The following is a 17,983-nucleotide window of genomic DNA, read 5'->3' on the forward strand; positions in this document are numbered from 1 at the left end:
AGTATGTACAAATTAACTGGGAAAAAAATCAATACTGTAGTGCACAAAAAGAAAATAAACATTTGTATTTATAAAGTAAATTGTAAACTGAAAATTCACAGTTGCTTGTTAATTTTTACACACTCTATTATGTCTTTCTGCTACGTATCTTCCTATTGTTCTTCCATGACAAGAATTTTCAGTTTTCATGTAACACATTTCTACAAAAGTAATTTTTAAGTAATTAAAAGTAAATATATACACAGACATACACACGTCCAAACTTGATTGGTTGATTGATAAGATTACGATTCCTATTTCATTACAACGACAGGCCATTTGCCAATTTACATTACAAGATTACAAACATAACAATTATTCCATGTCATAAATATGTATGGAATATATCATGTCTGACAGATTTTGATCACTGAATGAATCATTTTGCATGTGAAGAGTTGACAGTTTCACTGAGAATCAACTAATCAGTTTTGATCAACAAGCCATGTGCATTACATTGCAGACAATTGTGCTTATTCTTTTGCACACATTTGCCAAAACTAATGCAATTTGCTTAAATCCAAAGTTCAAATCTGATATGAACAAGAAACTAATTGTTCAGAGATCTGAACATATTGCTTTGAGAAAAAAAAAAAAAGTCTCATTTGAGAATTGAGCAAAAGCAATTGAGAAAAACTGTACACATAGTTACAATAGTTAAAGGTGAACTAAGTAACTTTTTTACCTTAACCGAACAACTTCGGAGTCATTGGAATAGTTATATGACTTTTTTTGGGTTGAATGGTGGTCGTCTTGCACCCCCCAGTGCCTGTGAGCCGAAAATCACCCTTGTAACTTTGGGCCGGCGGGCCTCAGCGTCAGGAAGTATCGTGTGATATCAGGTCTCGCGATGTAACGAATTGCTTTACGGCACTTCGTCATGGCTGAACCGGTCGGAGGACCAAAGAAAGAGGAAACGGCAGACTGTCCGAGCAAGGAGTCAGACTCGAGTAAATATCGTTCTTGTTGATTAACTAGTAGAGATCTTCAGAGGTTATCTGTGCCTGTTCGATGTCCGACGCTTTGTAACGCGTTGTGTCAGGAGGAGAAATAGGGATAGCTCACAGATGAAGTTATTACAGAGGCAAGACAGACTCACGGAGGCGATTGGCATCTCACAACTTGCACTTTATTCCCCAATCGAACTCGTGTAACTGTTTGTCACCCGTTATACCGTTCACAGCTTTACTTGATAAACAAAAGTAGGATAAGAATGAGCATCAAACTGAAATAACCCGCATACATGGGGTGTTCGAGGTGCACATACAATACAGACTGCCGACAGTTCAACAGGGCGCGCGCAGCTCTTAAAGGGGCCACACCTTATTTCCACTCATTACAGCTTCCATCCTATTGAACAGGTACCGGTATAGAGGGCGGAAGGGATCAGGCCGTGAGTGCAGAGACGGCTCTGCGCGAGTGGTATTTACGACAGTAACGTTAAATACAAGTACTCCTCAGCGACTCTAGGGGTCGCTGTTTGACAAAAACGGAAAGCTGCATAGTGTGCCTTTAAAATGGGGTCAGATTTTACTGTGTGAGGAATCAGGTGTTAAAAGAATGAGATATGAAACAGAGGTTAAAGTGGATAAGAACGGTGTATTTACTAGAGATGGGACGATTGATACCGGGGCTCCAATGCTCCGACGCAGTTTTCAAAGCACTGTTGTATCACAAACTGTGCCGATGCTTGTATCGAAATGGCAATACCACGTGATCGATGACGTTTGAAGCTTCGAATGTCATGCAGTATCCGAAGGTCGGGATAGCTGGTTTGAAAAAAATTGGCATTTCGCGACCTCATCTGATGCATAAAAAGGGAAATGATTATGGAGGAGGCATATTTTATTGAAATGATTTAACACTACAGTTCCCTTTAACATAATTTATATTTTTAAAAAACAGAACACCCGAAATATTTTTTTCTATTACAATTAGCCTACTATATGCCTAATTATGATCACATACTTATATATTTTATATTATTGATCAATATGTGAATACGTTGACCAGGCTACACGAGTTGTGGTCTCATTGGAGCAAATTAATTTAAATGAGATAAGATAAACTGTATTGATCCCATTGTTGTATGTCACGGACTCCGAAGTTTTGTTTGGTCACATGCTTTTTCTGCTCTGCAGTGATTTGTTGGATATGGTGGAGAAAACAAGTCTGACCACCAGATGTCACTAATGCACATTGTGTTAAAAGCTTCGAGTAATGAACCTTTTTTCGGCACAATTCGATGAAAGCCTCAAATGCTTCAGAAAGCCTCACTTTCCCATCACTAGTATTTACAATCTTCACATGAAACTTTAGAACAGTGGTTCTCAAACCTGTCCTGGAGGACCACCAACACTGGAGGACCACTTAACCCATGTGATAATGAGCTGATGAGTTGAATCAGGTGTGTTTGATTAGGGAGACAAAGAAAACGTGCAGTGTTGGTGGTCCTCCAGGACAGGTTTGAGAACCACTGCTTTAGAACAGGGTTCACCAATCTCGGTCCTGGAGGGCCGCTGTCCTGCAGAGTTTAGCTCCAACCCCAATTAAACACACCTGAACCAGCTAATCAAGGTCTCACTAGGCATACTAGAAACTTTCAAACAGGTGTGTTGGAGCTGGTTGGAGCTAAACTCTGCAGGACAGCGGCCCTCCAGGACCGAGATTGGTGAACCCTGCTTTAGAACAACACAATAAAACCAGGAAAACTCAGGCTGTTAAAATCATAGATTCCATATACTAAAAGAGTCCATAAGAATCCCAATCCAAATGAGGTGTTAATGAAAAAGACTTTTGTGACTGGAAGGGAAAGTCCACAAGATAGAAACTCCTCAATCCAGTTTTGGTGATCCCTGATGCAGTGGATGCATGTTGTGACTATGGGTGCTTCTCAATTCTTATTTGTGCATCCTCGTTTCTTTTCCTCGCTTCCTTTCCTCGCGTCTCAGCTTCACCCCCTGTAGGATGTGGAAAGAAGGGAAAGAAAATGAGGACGGAGGGATCAAATGAAACCTTTTTTATACATTGGAATACTTGATCACTCGAGTGTCACTTCATAGCATCATCATCAGCGTTCAAAGGATCTGCCCTTATGTTGTTGAAGTTTGGTTATTTAAGAAATTCATAATAAATAATAATAAAGCAAGATGCCCTGTTGAAATATGTGAGATGTGTGGTTTATATAAACTGCAAAGATAAAGTATAAATTAAAATTATTGTGACCGATGTGAAGGGGGAGGAGAATTTATACATGCGTCACGTTTAGTCAATAAAGCTCTTCCACAAAGGATACACCTGTGTATCCTCGCTCATGACTCCTCAGGAAGCCTCCACGCTCCTCGACTCCTCGACTCCTCAAGGTGCAATTAGAGAATTGAGATGTCCTGAGATGGCTGAGCTCGATCGGTTTCCGGGTCATAGGATGGAGGACGGAGGAGCGAGGAGACGAGGAGGGATATTGAGAAGCACCCTGTTCCTTTATTTGCCATGCTGCTCTCTTTATACAGGTGTATTTCCTGCTTCCTGTCATGTGATCGCTCACATGACAGGCCAACCACACATTTCTTAAAGACACACAAACTTAAAATGTTAATAGGAATAAGAAAATGTGAAGACTTCAGATGCAAAAGCCTCTAAGTCTGTCTAAAGTTTTTGTTTAATATTAACATTTTCATCAGGCTCCTATGTATCGGTTTCTACCCAAGTACCAGCATTTCTGAATGGGCTGAGGCTGGGATTTAGTGAGTTTGAAGTGAAAGTATTTGATGAATGTATACTATGTGCGGAGAGCATTCACTCAATATTATTATCTCATTTTTGACAGAGGTGGCTTTTAGAGGCTTTTGCATCAGAGGTCTTCATATGTAAACCAATTCAAACCCTATTATACATAAAATCATTGTAATTAGAGCGGTAAAACATGTCTCTAATGTGAAAGTGTCACAGTTGTGCTTGATCACGGTTGGAGCTGAACTTTGCAGGAAGGTACAGTGGGGGTAATAATTATTTAATCCCCTGCTGATTTTGTAAGTTCGCCCACTTACAAAGAAATGAAGGGTCTATAATTTTTATGTTAGGTTTATTTTAACGGATAGAGACAGATAATTAACCAAAAAAAAAAAACATTATATAAAGGTTATAAATTGATTTGCATTTCAGTAAGTGAAATAAGTATTTGATCCCCAAGCAAAACATGCCTTAGTACTTAGTGGAGAAACCTTTGTTGGCAAGCACAGAGGTAAGACGTTTCTAGTTGGTCACCAGGTTTGCACACATCTCAGGAGGGATTTTGGTCCATTCTTCTTTACAGATCCTCTCAAAATCCTTAAAGGGTCATTCCACCCATTTGAACATTGTTTTTTATTTAAAGTGGGTCATATATGTAGTCGAAATGTAAAATAAATTTTGAATTTGGTGCCTTCGTGACCGAGGAAAGACAAAAAATAACTTCAGGACGCATTTGTATGAAAGACAACAACTCCCACAATGCACCACATTGCACAGCTCCGCAAGCCACTCCCACTAATCCAGAACAGCGCATATCTGCCTATAAGAGAAATCACTCTTCCATCTACAAAGCTAGCTACCACCAGGGCTTGAAATTCATTTCACACAAAATGTCTAGTTAGTTGGCGAACTCATTAGTGCATTACTCCTTGTTTGTATTTCTTTCGAAAAGGTGAATTATTGCATGGTACCTGGATGTTCAGTCAGAACATATGCGGTGCGAAACTAGGATAGTTCACAACACAAACGTCCGTGTCCTCGTCTGATTCAGAGATTTCGTCCAGGAGAAATTGTCATCGTTGAAATTCTTTGCCGCAGACGGACTCTATCTCTGTGTTCGTAGCGGTTCGTAGTTGCATAGTGAGATCACCGGCGCCACCAGTCCGCCCTAACTCGAGCCAGTCCGGGCTCCTCGTCCGCGGCAGGCAGGTCTTCTGCCTCGGCTGCTCTTCGCTATAATGCGGCTTGTAAAGGTAGCCACAAACACCTGATTCAAGCATCAGACTTCCGAAATCCTCTTCTTCTATATCATATTGAGCACTCTCCTCCGCTATTGTCATAACTTTACATCTGTCTCCACAGCGCCTGTTAGCTTAGCTAACAGATGGAGGATATTGCTTTCAGTTTCAGAGAGTAAAGTCCCACCCACTGATCTGTAATAGGTCTGTAGCGTGAGCGGGTCCCGCCCCTGGGAAAGATTGGAGAGATGAGGAACTAGTGCTTGTAGTCTCAACCGAAATCCCCCCCTCTTACACTTCCTCCTACAATGACGCAAAATGACGATTTTTGCGTCATTGTAGGAGGAAGTGTAAGAGGTAAATAACGGATTTCTCCCGTCTCAGGGGAAAATGAGAGAGTGTTGCACGACCATTCAACAGTATGACTGGGTTTCTAACAATGCAAAACTTAATGCAAATGGGTGGAGTGTCCCTTTAAGGTTTCTTGGCTGTTTTTCTAGATTTTTTGGTTGATATTCTGTCTCTGTCCATTAAAATAAACCTACCATAAAAATTATAGACCCTTCAATTCTTTGTAAGTGGGCGAAATTACAAAATCAGCAGGGGATCACATAATTATTTCCCCCACACTGTAAAAACTAAAGGAGCCTCAAATATCCTGTCGGATACTCAAAGAACTTCAAAATGTAATTTTGCCTCAAAGCTCTTTCTCCTATAGTAGGGTTACTGGAGGAGCATTGACAATCTTTGAGGTTCTTGCTGGAACTTATGGGATCCTTTAAGCACTTTGTATTTAGTTCAGAGGTTCTGGACTCACCTTTTCATTACCATGAGACCTCGAAGTGCTTTGGGGGAAAATAGAGGAACTTGAATGCGATAAAAGGGTTATTGGAAGATCTTTTAACATTTAAGTGGTTCCTGGAAGATCTCTTATGTTAAAGCCAGCATCTGGAGGAACCCAATGGTTCAGTGAGGCCAGAATAAGATTATTATTATCCTATTATTATTATTATTATTATTATTATTGGCTACTCAAGTTTGATTCAGTACATACCCAGGTGAAAAAGACGTACTATTAAATGTATTAAAAATGTACTTTAGTGTGTTTTTAGTAGACCTACAGTACAAATATACTTTAATGCATTTTTAATACATTTAACAGTAGCCTACGTCTTTTTCACCTGGGTAGCTTACATTTATTTAGTATAGGCCTATTTCATTGATTAATTTAAACCTTAAACAACAACACTAAATAATTAATATTAATAATATGAAGAAGAAGAACCAGTAGGAGAAAAGTTTTATTCTGTCACGAAACTGCTGCTATTCCTCTGCTGTCGTCGCTTCAGTGATGCTCGCGCTGCTCGCGCGCAACAAAGCTCAGCTGATCGACGTCATCGGGTTTGAAAGTAACGGCTCCTCTCATCAAAGCTTCCGCCGTTTGTTCGGCTCTCCGTTACAAGGTTTGTAAACTCGCCAAATAAATATAAATACAGAGTCTACTCACTATACATTCAAACACACATATATATAAACTAAATTTATTATACATTACTACGTTTTAACAGTGTTTACCACTCGTTTATTGCACAGTATTTAGTATGAAGGTTTTAGCAGCGATGCTAACTAACGTTAGCAGCTAACGTTACGTTGATCTAATGAACAAATGGAAATTATTTACTTATTGTCTTAGATTGATTTAGTCATTCAATTCAACATATTCTGTATTATTAATTGCTGATATAGCCTACAATTTAGCTGATTCCTGCTGTCGTCATTGGCGTTTGTTATGAATAACAAAAGCAGGTTAATATAGTTTGGTCTGTTTTTGTTTAGCCTAACTTTACCTACTACAGGTGCCCTCATTCTCTCAAATACCATTTTAAAGCCATTTACTGGTCAATAAATATTATGTTGTGAATAATCAGCTTTGTTCTTTTGTTTCCCCAGAACAACCATTACATTTCTAAAATAATCTGAACATTTCAGTGGCAACATTATATTACAGTAAGTTACCTGCACCACATGCAAGTACTTTATTACTATGAACTTTCTCATGTGCAATTGTATTGTTTGACTGTGTACTTTTAATCAGTTATTCTCTGAAAATCTTCCCTCATACTCTCAAATCTCATTCATGTTACTCATGTTATTCATGATAAAACAATATCACAGGTTTGGTTCACAAGTAATGCTATGCATTTTTTATTATATCTTTATCATTTGCATTTGAATATAATACATTTTAACTCTGAATTATAACTTCAAGTTTAGTCTTTTTCGACAAAAAAAAGGAAAAAGCTATTATATGGCTTCAGAAGACTTACAACACAACCCATAACACATGAGTTGTGAACTCATTGATTATTTTTAGGATCTTTTCTGGGACATTTTTGGAGCTTAACCATTTTTACATAAATTGTTGCATTGAATTGAACTAGACAAGTGTACATAAGAATGGTTTCCTGAATGATTTACACAATTTTTTTCAGCTTGTGTTTCATGCAGTGAAATTGAATGGTGACTGGGGTTGCATTATGCCTGAGATCTGCTTTTGGGTTCCACAGACAGAAAGTCAAACAGGTTTGGAACGTCCCGAGGCTGAGGATATTATTTAAATTTCACAACTATCACTTTAATAACATTACTAACAGTAAATTTTGTACTTTGCAGGGATCTCGGTAAGATGAAATACAAGTTTGAACAAGAATAAAAATCCTCCTGTAGACCTGAAAATCACTGAAGTGTTTGGACCATCCACCAGAAAAGAGGAAAAACAAACGGAAAACGAATCTGCTGTACCTTTTCACTTTTCTAACTCTTTAAGTACCTCACACCAACTTAGTCCCATAGTGACATTTTTGACCACAAACGAAATTGCTGATCGTGTGGATTCTTATTGAAATGACTGGAATTCACCAGTGAACATTCACAGAACAACCCATTTCAAATCTTCCATTTATGTCTAAAATACTAGAAAAAGTTGTGTCCACTCAACTGGGCTCTTTCTTGCAAGAAAATTACATCTATGAAAAGTTTCAGTCAGGATTCAGGCCGCACCATAGCACTGAAACTGCGCTCGTTAAAATCACAAATGATTTACTTTTAGCTTCTGACCAAGGCTGCATCTCAATACTAGTTTTACTTGATCTAAGTGCTGCGTTCGATACTATAGATCACACAATACTCTTAGATCGACTACAAAATTATACTGGTGTTCAAGGACAAGCATTAAGCTGGTTTAGATCATACTTATCTGACCGCTACCATTTTGTCTATTTAAATGGAGAAAAATCGATCATAACTTCAGTAAACTATGGAGTGCCACAGGGATCTATTATTCTCAATATATATGATGCCACTTGGAAATATTATAAGGAAACATGGAATTAGTTTCCATTGTTATGCTGATGACACTCAAATATATATTTCATCACGGCCGGATGAAAACGCTAAATTATCCAAATTGACAGAGTGTGTTAAAGATATAAAAGATTGGATGACGCGCAATTTTCTTTTATTAAATCCAGACAAGACAGAGGTAATACTTATCGGTTCAAAAAACCACCCACAAAACCTCTTACAATACAACTTTGACATCGTAGGATGTCCTGTTACTTTATCCTCTACAGTAAAAGACCTGGGTGTTATACTCGATTGTAACCTGTCTTTTGAAAATCATATTTCGTATGTTACAAAAACAGCCTTTTTCCACCTTAGAAACATTGCTAAGCTACGTAATATGCTATCAGTTTCTGATGCAGAAAAGTTAGTTCATGCATTCATGACCTCGAGACTAGATTACTGTAATGCTTTATTAGCCGGTTGTCCTGCGTCCTCATTAAACAAGCTACAGTTAGTCCAAAATGCCACTGCTAGAGTTCTTACTAGATCAAGAAAATATGATCATATAACACCGATTTTATCATCACTACACTGGTTACCTATAAAGTTCCGTATTAATTATAAGTTATTGCTACTGACTTATAAAGCCCTAAACGGCTTAGCTCCAGTCTATTTAACGGGTCTTCTATCGCCCTATAATCCATCGCGCTCTTTAAGATCAATAAATTCGAGGCTTTTGGTCATACCTAGGATATCCAGATCAACCAAAGGAGGGAGAGCATTTTCACATTTGGCTCCGAAACTCTGGAATAGTCTTCCTGATACTGTTCGTTGCTCGGACTCGCTCTCCCAGTTTAAAACTAGATTAAAGACGCATCTTTTCGGCCAGGCATTCATATAATATTGTTAATCTTACAGTTCAAACTACAATCCGGCCTCTAGTTCATAAATGCCAGAGGAGAACTGGCCCCCGACTGAGCCTGGGTTCTCCCAAGGTTTTTTTTTCTCCATTAGGTCACCTGATGGAGTTTTAGGACACCATTAGGCCACTTGATGGAGTTTTTTCGGTTCCTTGCCACTGTTGCCTTTGGCTTGCTCAGTTGGGGATATTTTGGGGATATTTAATTTTATTATATCAATCAATAAATTCCACTAGAAACAAACCTTGTTGTATTATTTTATTTTAATTTAATACTGTGAAGCTGCTTTGATACAATCTGTATTGTGAAAAGCGCTATACAAATATACTTGATTTGATTTGATTTGAACAGATAATTTTACTGCACCTTAATACTGTTTCCGGGTCGAAGCCTCTACTTCTACTTCCTCTATCTTGTTTCATGAGAATACTCAACAACCATTTATGAACACTGTTGATTCAAGTCACACATTCAAGCTTTTCAAAAGCCATAGTGTACATTACAGTCTCCAGTCTAACGGCATCCCAGACTTCAACATTTTATGATTCAAAATAGCTGAATATCTAACCATCAGAGATTTTGGTATAGAGATAAAGGTTAGGATCATAATTTTCAGGAATATTACAGCACAATGAGTGCATATTAGCACTGTTGTTTGTTTTTGGCATCTGATAGAGCTTTTGTACTTGGAAACAGTGATGTCAGACTTATCATGCATGGAAGTGTATGTATAAAAATGAATATAAAATATGTAATAAACAATTCTTATTTTGTATTTGGTTCAATGTGTTTATTATAATAGAAGTCAAAGGTAACCATAGTAACAACATGAAATTAAATATAAAAAAAAAAATGAAATTTGGTTCCTGGAGGCACCCAAAGTGGTTCCACACAGTGCCTTATATAAGAGTTCCTCAGGAAACTTGTGTGGTTCTTCAGAGAACCACCCCTTTTTAAAGGGTGCCTAGAGGATCTACAGACGGTTCCGCCGGTGTGGCAAAGTGAAGAACCCCAAAAGGTTCCTCCAGGCACCTTTTATTTTTACAGTGCACTGTAGATCCCTAGGCTATTTTATTATTTTATTTCAAGTTGTCTTTCCAGAAAAAGGATGGTTCCACTCCAGAGTCTCGCTGCTCTCAATGCTTTCCTCCCTCATCTGTCTACACAGGGATCCCCCCCTTTAACTTTCAATAGTCACCTCTGGCTTTCTCAGTGAGGGAATTTGTATTGCAGTATTTTCTGTACAGCTGTTTTGAAACAATGTATTGTAGAAAGCGCTATACAAATAATACATTTGACTACATGTGCACGGCATTTGGGTATATTACACCTCTCTGAAAAAAATACTAAATGACAGAAGTATGAATGGAATTGCTGAAGAAGTTTTATTAATGCAGTCCCTTTTCCTAGCTCAAGGTCGACAAAAGACATTTGAGTCATTATATAATCTTGATTCATTCCATAATTAAAAAATAAAAGAACAAGAGCTCTTGGTGATTGATAAACAAAACAATATAATGGAGGACAAACTTTCTCTATAATTCATTTTGTCTCAAAATTCTTGTCTTAAAATACGTAGCTCTACACATTTTAAGACAAGTGTTTTTAATCGAAAGTGTAATGAAACAGACATCTGGTGGGAATCATATATTTTTTTAAATGTTTCAATACTTTAAAAGGTTAACATGACATTTTTATTCAATGGCTTCGCCATTCATGTCTTTTCTGAATTAGTCTCACTGCAGCTCACACTGAAGCCGCTACCTGAAGTTGATGCAAGATTCACCTTGCATTTTAATGCTAGAGTAATCACACCAGACTCCTTAGATTTTTCAAATGAAACTAATCCATCAGATTTTAGAATTATGAGGCAGTATTAAAAATCAAACTAGCTGGCAATATGCATCAGACAGTCTCTGAACAGTTCATTTTGTCTAAAGCTGAGACTAATGCCACATTAGAATCGAGGACAGGCTGATCGTGACTTGCATGAAGGTGATCATGTTAACTACAAGGCATCAAGATTGCATCAGAAATATATTAGAATAAGGCTTGCATTGCATTAGTCGCTTTAAAATACTGTCAAATTCTATTAGATCCTACTGCATTAGAATGGGTAAAATCTACACTGAACCTGTCCCTCATAGTGCCTACAACCTGTTTCAGTTTTTTTTACTTTAGAGTTGATGGAATCCATCATCCATGTCTTGTACAGATTGGCACAGACACAGAAACCTAGAGTACATCCACTCACCCAGAGGCTGAACACATGGCAGGTCTGTTGGATTTTTTTTTCTTCTCAATGTTTTGGTTCACTCTAAGATTCAGACCAGGTTCTGAGAATACCAAACGTTGGTTCTTTATTTCAAGCAAGACAGTATAGATCACATCCAACAGTGTCAGTGTTCTATGTCTTAGGCTGTTTTCAGGCTCATCTGGAGCATTTGTTTTGGAACCGGGCAAGTTTTATCCCTTAGTTTGGCTTGTTTAGGCATATATGAACATGCTGATCGTGCTCGGATCTACACCAAAATAATTGGTCCGAGATTGCCTGAACTGATCAATTGCTAACATTTTTTAAAATTAGTTCTCTCTAATTTTTCCCCTTCTTAAACACATTCTTAGTACAATGTTAATATCTTGCATTTTCTAAATAATTTGGTAGTAGTTTTACACATTGCATTGATATCAAATATTTAAAAATGATACTTGTCAACAAATGTTTATATCTGTTCACTGGTATCACACCTGGGGCTGGTTTCACAAAGCTATTTTAGACCGGTTTAGCTATTATAGTGTTATACAAGTCTAAAATTTGCTCATAGACTAGTCTAATGCAAGTTAGACTGTTTCACAAAGATAAAGACTGACTTAATTTAGACCAAAAAAATGAGACACCTTACCCCCAGGCTAACTTAGGTCTAATGCCGTGTTCCAGGCAACCTGTAACCCGTGTTTTTCCAACTCGTAACTGGGAGTACATCGATCTAGTACGAGTTCACGGGTGGGAAGTCACGGGTTTGACTGCCGTTCCAGTGCACTTTCACAGGTATAAGGTTGGAAAAACACGGGTTACAGGTTGCCTGGAACGCGGCATAAGACTCTGTTACCATGGCAACCAGCAGTAACAATCAGTTACATTACAAACAGCCAAAAGAAAAGGGAAAATGGCTCACAATTTAAACATTTCTTCTTGTTACTACATTCTCCGCTAAATTTCCCAAGTAAAATGTCCTTGTAACTGTTATACTCATCCAACAAACACATATTTTCCGCTGGGCTAAACTGCACTGAACGGTTGGATGCGCTTACTCGATCCGCCATGTTTTTTTGTTTTGAAAAGTGTCTTATTTTACCCAGAATGCATTGCAGTGTAGTCCTACTTAAGATAGTCAGAATCTTAAGTGCTTTGTGCAACGGTCTGATTTAGATGTCTATCTGAAGTCTGACTATCTACTATATCTAAGCCGTAGTCAAAGTCTATCTTTGTGAAACCGACCCCTGGTTCAGGCAATATCACACCTACACCGGCTCTCCCTCTCCACTGTGTACAGTGGATTCAGTATCTATTTAAATTCTGTCCCAGTTCAAGGTAAGTATATGTACTCCAGCCTATGCACTGCACTGACCCTCTCACATAGTCATACATTTTTTAACACACCTGGAACCGTCATTGGAATATCACCATTGTGGCATTCATAGGAATCAGTTCCTACCATGGATGGAGGATCAGCAGAATCAGCTTCCTCGTCAGCTTTTCCATCATTGTGACAACCATCCTAGGCGATTAACACATGGTCAGAAGTATATTCTGATGTTCCAGCTGTTGAGGATGTGTCATAGCAAAGCGCTCTGGCAAGATGCCCTTATCAGACGTGCCATCTGCCACCAAAAGACTCATGCAGGCGTTCAATGTCATCCAGTGCACCAATTTGGACCATATAGGAGATCATAGACAACTAGGGCCAGCAGGCAGTATACTATTCTGACCAGTACACCCATAATGCTCTTCCTCACCTGCAATTTAGCCAAACCTATGGCATTTACTTATAAAGCTAATATTTGTAACTGACTTGTATCTTCATTTTTCTAGTGTGAGCTATTTTTGATTACTTATTGTTAGTGCACTTGTCTACTATATTCATTCGGTTACAGAAACTCATAAAGTATTCTTGTTCCATCATTTGCTGTCAAACCGCTAAAAATGTTCTACTGTATGTTAAAAAAACACAATGCTATCAGGCAATCTGCAGGATAGGACAGCAAACAAACAGGCACAAGCATGTCCAATGTATCTGGTTTATAGACAATTTGAAATAGACTATTCACTAGAGTGGATTGTCAGATCGATAACTAGCTCAGACTGCATGTCAAAACATAAAATAGGCTTCTGATTCCAGAAACATGACCATCTATATATATGATGATTATTATTATTATTATTATTATTATTAAAGTCTGTTAGAACCATTCAATAAATATTCATAAAGTAACACTGCAAGAAAAGTGTAAAAATTGTATCATGTTAAAAATACATTTGGGGAAATTCCTTGAAAATATCAGTGACAGTGACAGTGCAGTGACATTTTATATGCAAACTTGAAATCTATAATCGGCTGCCCATCAGTTTTACCAAAAACTGATTCCCCCCCAATAAACTTCAAAACAAGGTTATTTTTGTGTTCTTTCATTTATACATGACATTTGATTTGTATCACATTTGGTAAATAGTCCACAGAAAACCTATTGTAAATAGTCGCAACAAACCTAATCCTATGAAAATTTATTTCCACAGAGAGGAATGTATTTTGTGAAAGCCAGTGCCATTTGGACAGATGGGTTTCATTTCACGGTTCACACTCTCAATGTGATTAAAAAGTTAAATGCTGTTGAGAAAAGAGAAAAAAGGCATCACACACACACACATTCTGCCAATAAAGTATGTAAGGACATGGCTGCTCATAGCATATGTGGCAGCTGCCAATCCAATTGACACAATGGTCTCTCTCTCTCTCTCTCTCTCTCTCTCTCTCTCTCTCTCTCTCTCTCTCTCTCTCTCTCTCTCTCTCTCTCTCTCTCTCTCTCTCTCTCTCTCTCTCTCTCTCTCTCTCTCTCTCTCTCTCTCTCTCTCTCTCTCTCTCTCTCTCTCTCTCTCTCTCTCTCTCTCTCTCGACAGCTGGACAAAATCTGGACTAAGTCGCATTTTTAAATAAGACCACACAGTTTACATACACACAGTTTATTTTAAGAATAGTAGTGAAAGAAGATTTTAATGGCGATAAAAAATATTATATACATATTGAATGATGATTGAATAATGTTTTGTTATATACTAGTATGGTATATATATGAGTATATAACAAAACATTCTTCAATCATCATTGTCCTTGAAACTTTAATTGAAAGATGATTTTTTGAAGTCAAGGCAGTATATGCCAACTCTGTCATATACTTGTATTTTACTATATATATATACATGGTAAAATGACACAGAGTTATACAAGTATACTTGTATTTTACCATGTATATATATATATATATATATATATATATATAGTAAAATACAAGTATATGACAGAGTTGGCATATACTGCCTTGACTTCAAAAAATCATCTTTCGATTAAAGTTTCAAGGACAATCAGAATGCCTTATGGTTCATATTTTTATGCAAAACCATGTCGTAACAAGCAATGAAAACCTGGCCTGCTGTCCTTTATCACCCCTTATTGCAAGGCATTTGTTTTGTCAGTCTGTGATGCGGTACGCAGACCATTATTCACTCTTGTATGTAGTTTTGTGTGTTGATTCTGTGAATCGTACAATTTCCTCCAGCCATCACAGAATGCTTGTCAGTGAAAAATGCCTTCACTGCATTGAACGAGGCCACTTTCACAGAGAAAATAAATGCTCACCATATAGCATGTATCCAAAGGGCCAATAGATCTGATCAAATATAGCTGGAAGAATTATATCCGTCTTGTTTCACGAGGTGGCCTCCATCACTCCATATTGTTATTCCTGGCTGAGAAGGATGTCCTGTCATTTTCCTGTCACCTTTAAAGTCGAGATTGAAGTGCTACAAGATTTATGAAATTAAATTACAATTTTAACACTGGCACAGTTGAGGGCTGTGCAAACGGGCCCTCCCAAAGACCTTCACCCTGTCAATAACAAGTCCCATAATCACTTATATGTGAGGAACGCCTGTTGCTAGTGCTCTTAAGCTAATGCAAATGGTTAATTAATATATATATATATATATATATATATATATATATATATATATATATATAGTGTGTAAGTGTTGCCACACTGATATCTATAATATCAGACATGACTGCATTGGGCCAATAAAGCATATCACTGGCAATGCAGATGTGAAGTGTCCATCTTTAATAAACTGATGTGACTGTGGTCATGTGTTCTACAATCCTGCAATGTGCACCTGAGACCCGTCTCTCTGTAGGCAAGGGCGTGGTGAGCTGGTACCCTCTTACATCATAGGACACCACAACTTCCAATAGGAAAATTCAACTGCAGTAGCCACCGTTCAACCTGAAGAGGGCAGCACTCAGACGTTTTTACACCATATATTGTAGAATTAAAACACTTTATACCCAAATGTCAAAAAGATTACTTGAATCAATGAACAGCATGAATAAAGCCCCAGTTTTACAGAGCATCAACTAAAAAAAAGTTGTTTTAGGGTTCAGTTACCCTTTAACGTGTAGTGTTATTAAAGTTATAAATCTTTGCCTGTAACCTGTCTCTGTCCCTTTAAGTTCAAGATGGTACCAAAAGAAATGTGGATGGATGGATGGATAGATAGATTACTGTTAATTAATGGAGATTAAAATAAATGGAAATTAAAGATGGGTAATACATCACTTTCTCTCCTCTTGGTAGAGTAATTTATTCAAAATTTCAAAATCATATCATCATACTGATGCACAACACAAAGAACTGTATAATGAGGTTTCTCTCACTGGTGAGCGGGGAGATAGAAATGAAAAACCTGAAGTGGAGTTCGGAGTGATTGCAGGATGTTTTTATCGGGAAGGGAAACAGTCCACACATAGTCTCTCAAAGATATGAGTGAAAGAGAGCCTCCGCGGTTTATACATGTTGACATCTCCACTGCCTCCATTGCTGTTTTCATCTGTCCCAACTGTGCACATTGCCACAGGCTTCCGAAAAAAAGCTGTATTTCCTTTGGGAGATGGAGAGTGGACAGGTCCAACTTAGGCCACCATTAAATTTATACCACAAAACATGCCACAGTCTCTCAATATGATAGCAGGAAGTAAATGTTATTGGTTAGAGCACCACAAGGTATGAGCCATGAGCTGTTATCATTGTGGCCTTGAGCGAGGCACTTAACCCCAGGTTGCTCAAGGGTGATCGTCCCTGTAAATGTACTGAGTCACTTTGAGTGAAGCTTCTGCTAAATGGCTATTACCAACAATTGGCTAAATACGTGCAAAATGTAAGAAACTATCCATACGTTCAGGCTTTTTGATCAAAATAAATAAATAAATAAAATTAAAATAAATTCCCCTTGTAGCAACCTGAAATTAAGTAGCTTACCAAAGAGAGGTATTATGATAGGTTGCACAATAACTTAGTTTCTGACTTACAATGACCAACATCGAGCCTTTTCAGTTCAGAGGTACTACTGGACCACCAACCCTTTATTAAAATATGTTGCTTCAATGAGGTAAAAAAAACAAAAAAAAAACAACATAAAAAAGTCTTAAATTAGAAAACATTTTAAGTGAGAAAAAATGAGTCGTCATAATAAGAAGGTAGCTCTGGGAGCCCGTTTAGATACTCTTTGAAAAGGGTAAAAAAAAAAGAAAGAAAAAAAGGCTGGATATATCTGGATATATAAAATGTTTAGTCAACACATATTGTACCAACAAACCAAGACTCAAAATGTAATCTTTTAAGCATAGTTTCTGAAAGTCAAGTGGTATATAGTGGATCAGTAATTAAATAACTGATCCAAATTACTAATGATGCTATTTACTAGTTTTCAAAATATTGTAGCAAAAATATTGTAGAGTTTTGCAAAATTGGAGGTAACGGCATATTTTTCCAATGAGCCTATAGCTTGATCTTCAGTCAGCATTGTTAGCACTTACAATGTGATCTCACAAGAAAACAAAGCTATTTTATGACGAGTCGATCATCTTGTGTGAATTCGTATGATGCGAAATGTATGGTTTTTAGATAAAGAGTTGACATGAACGTGTACGAATGAGTTTGTATGAATTCATATGAATTAGCAACCAATTCCCCACAACATAAAATAGTTATGAATTTCCATAAGATTGTGTTGCAACTGAGTGTATCAAACTATGTTTCATAAGGGTCCCTTGACTGTCGTTTAATTTGAGTTTTTTAATTGGCAAAACTCACAGAAGTGAAAAATCTTTCAGCATTTTAGATCATTCTCCTTGAAATTCCATCAAAAGTGAGATATTTAAGAAAAAGAATTTTAAGATTAAAAGATATTGGATGTAATGGCCTCATAATGGCCTGTAAACATAATTATCGTGTTTTCAGTTATCAAAGTATAATTTAAAGCATGCGACGTTTTACAGCGAGGCAGACACTGAGTGCTTAATGAAACAGTGTCAGGCCAAGGCCAGACCAGAGATCTTAGTGTAAATGTCAGCATGCCTTCCAGCACCTCCCAAGGAGACTAAC

Source organism: Abramis brama (assembly GCF_963993115.1).
Source record: "Abramis brama genome assembly, chromosome: 13".
NCBI classification, from domain to species: Eukaryota; Metazoa; Chordata; class Actinopteri; order Cypriniformes; family Leuciscidae; genus Abramis; species Abramis brama.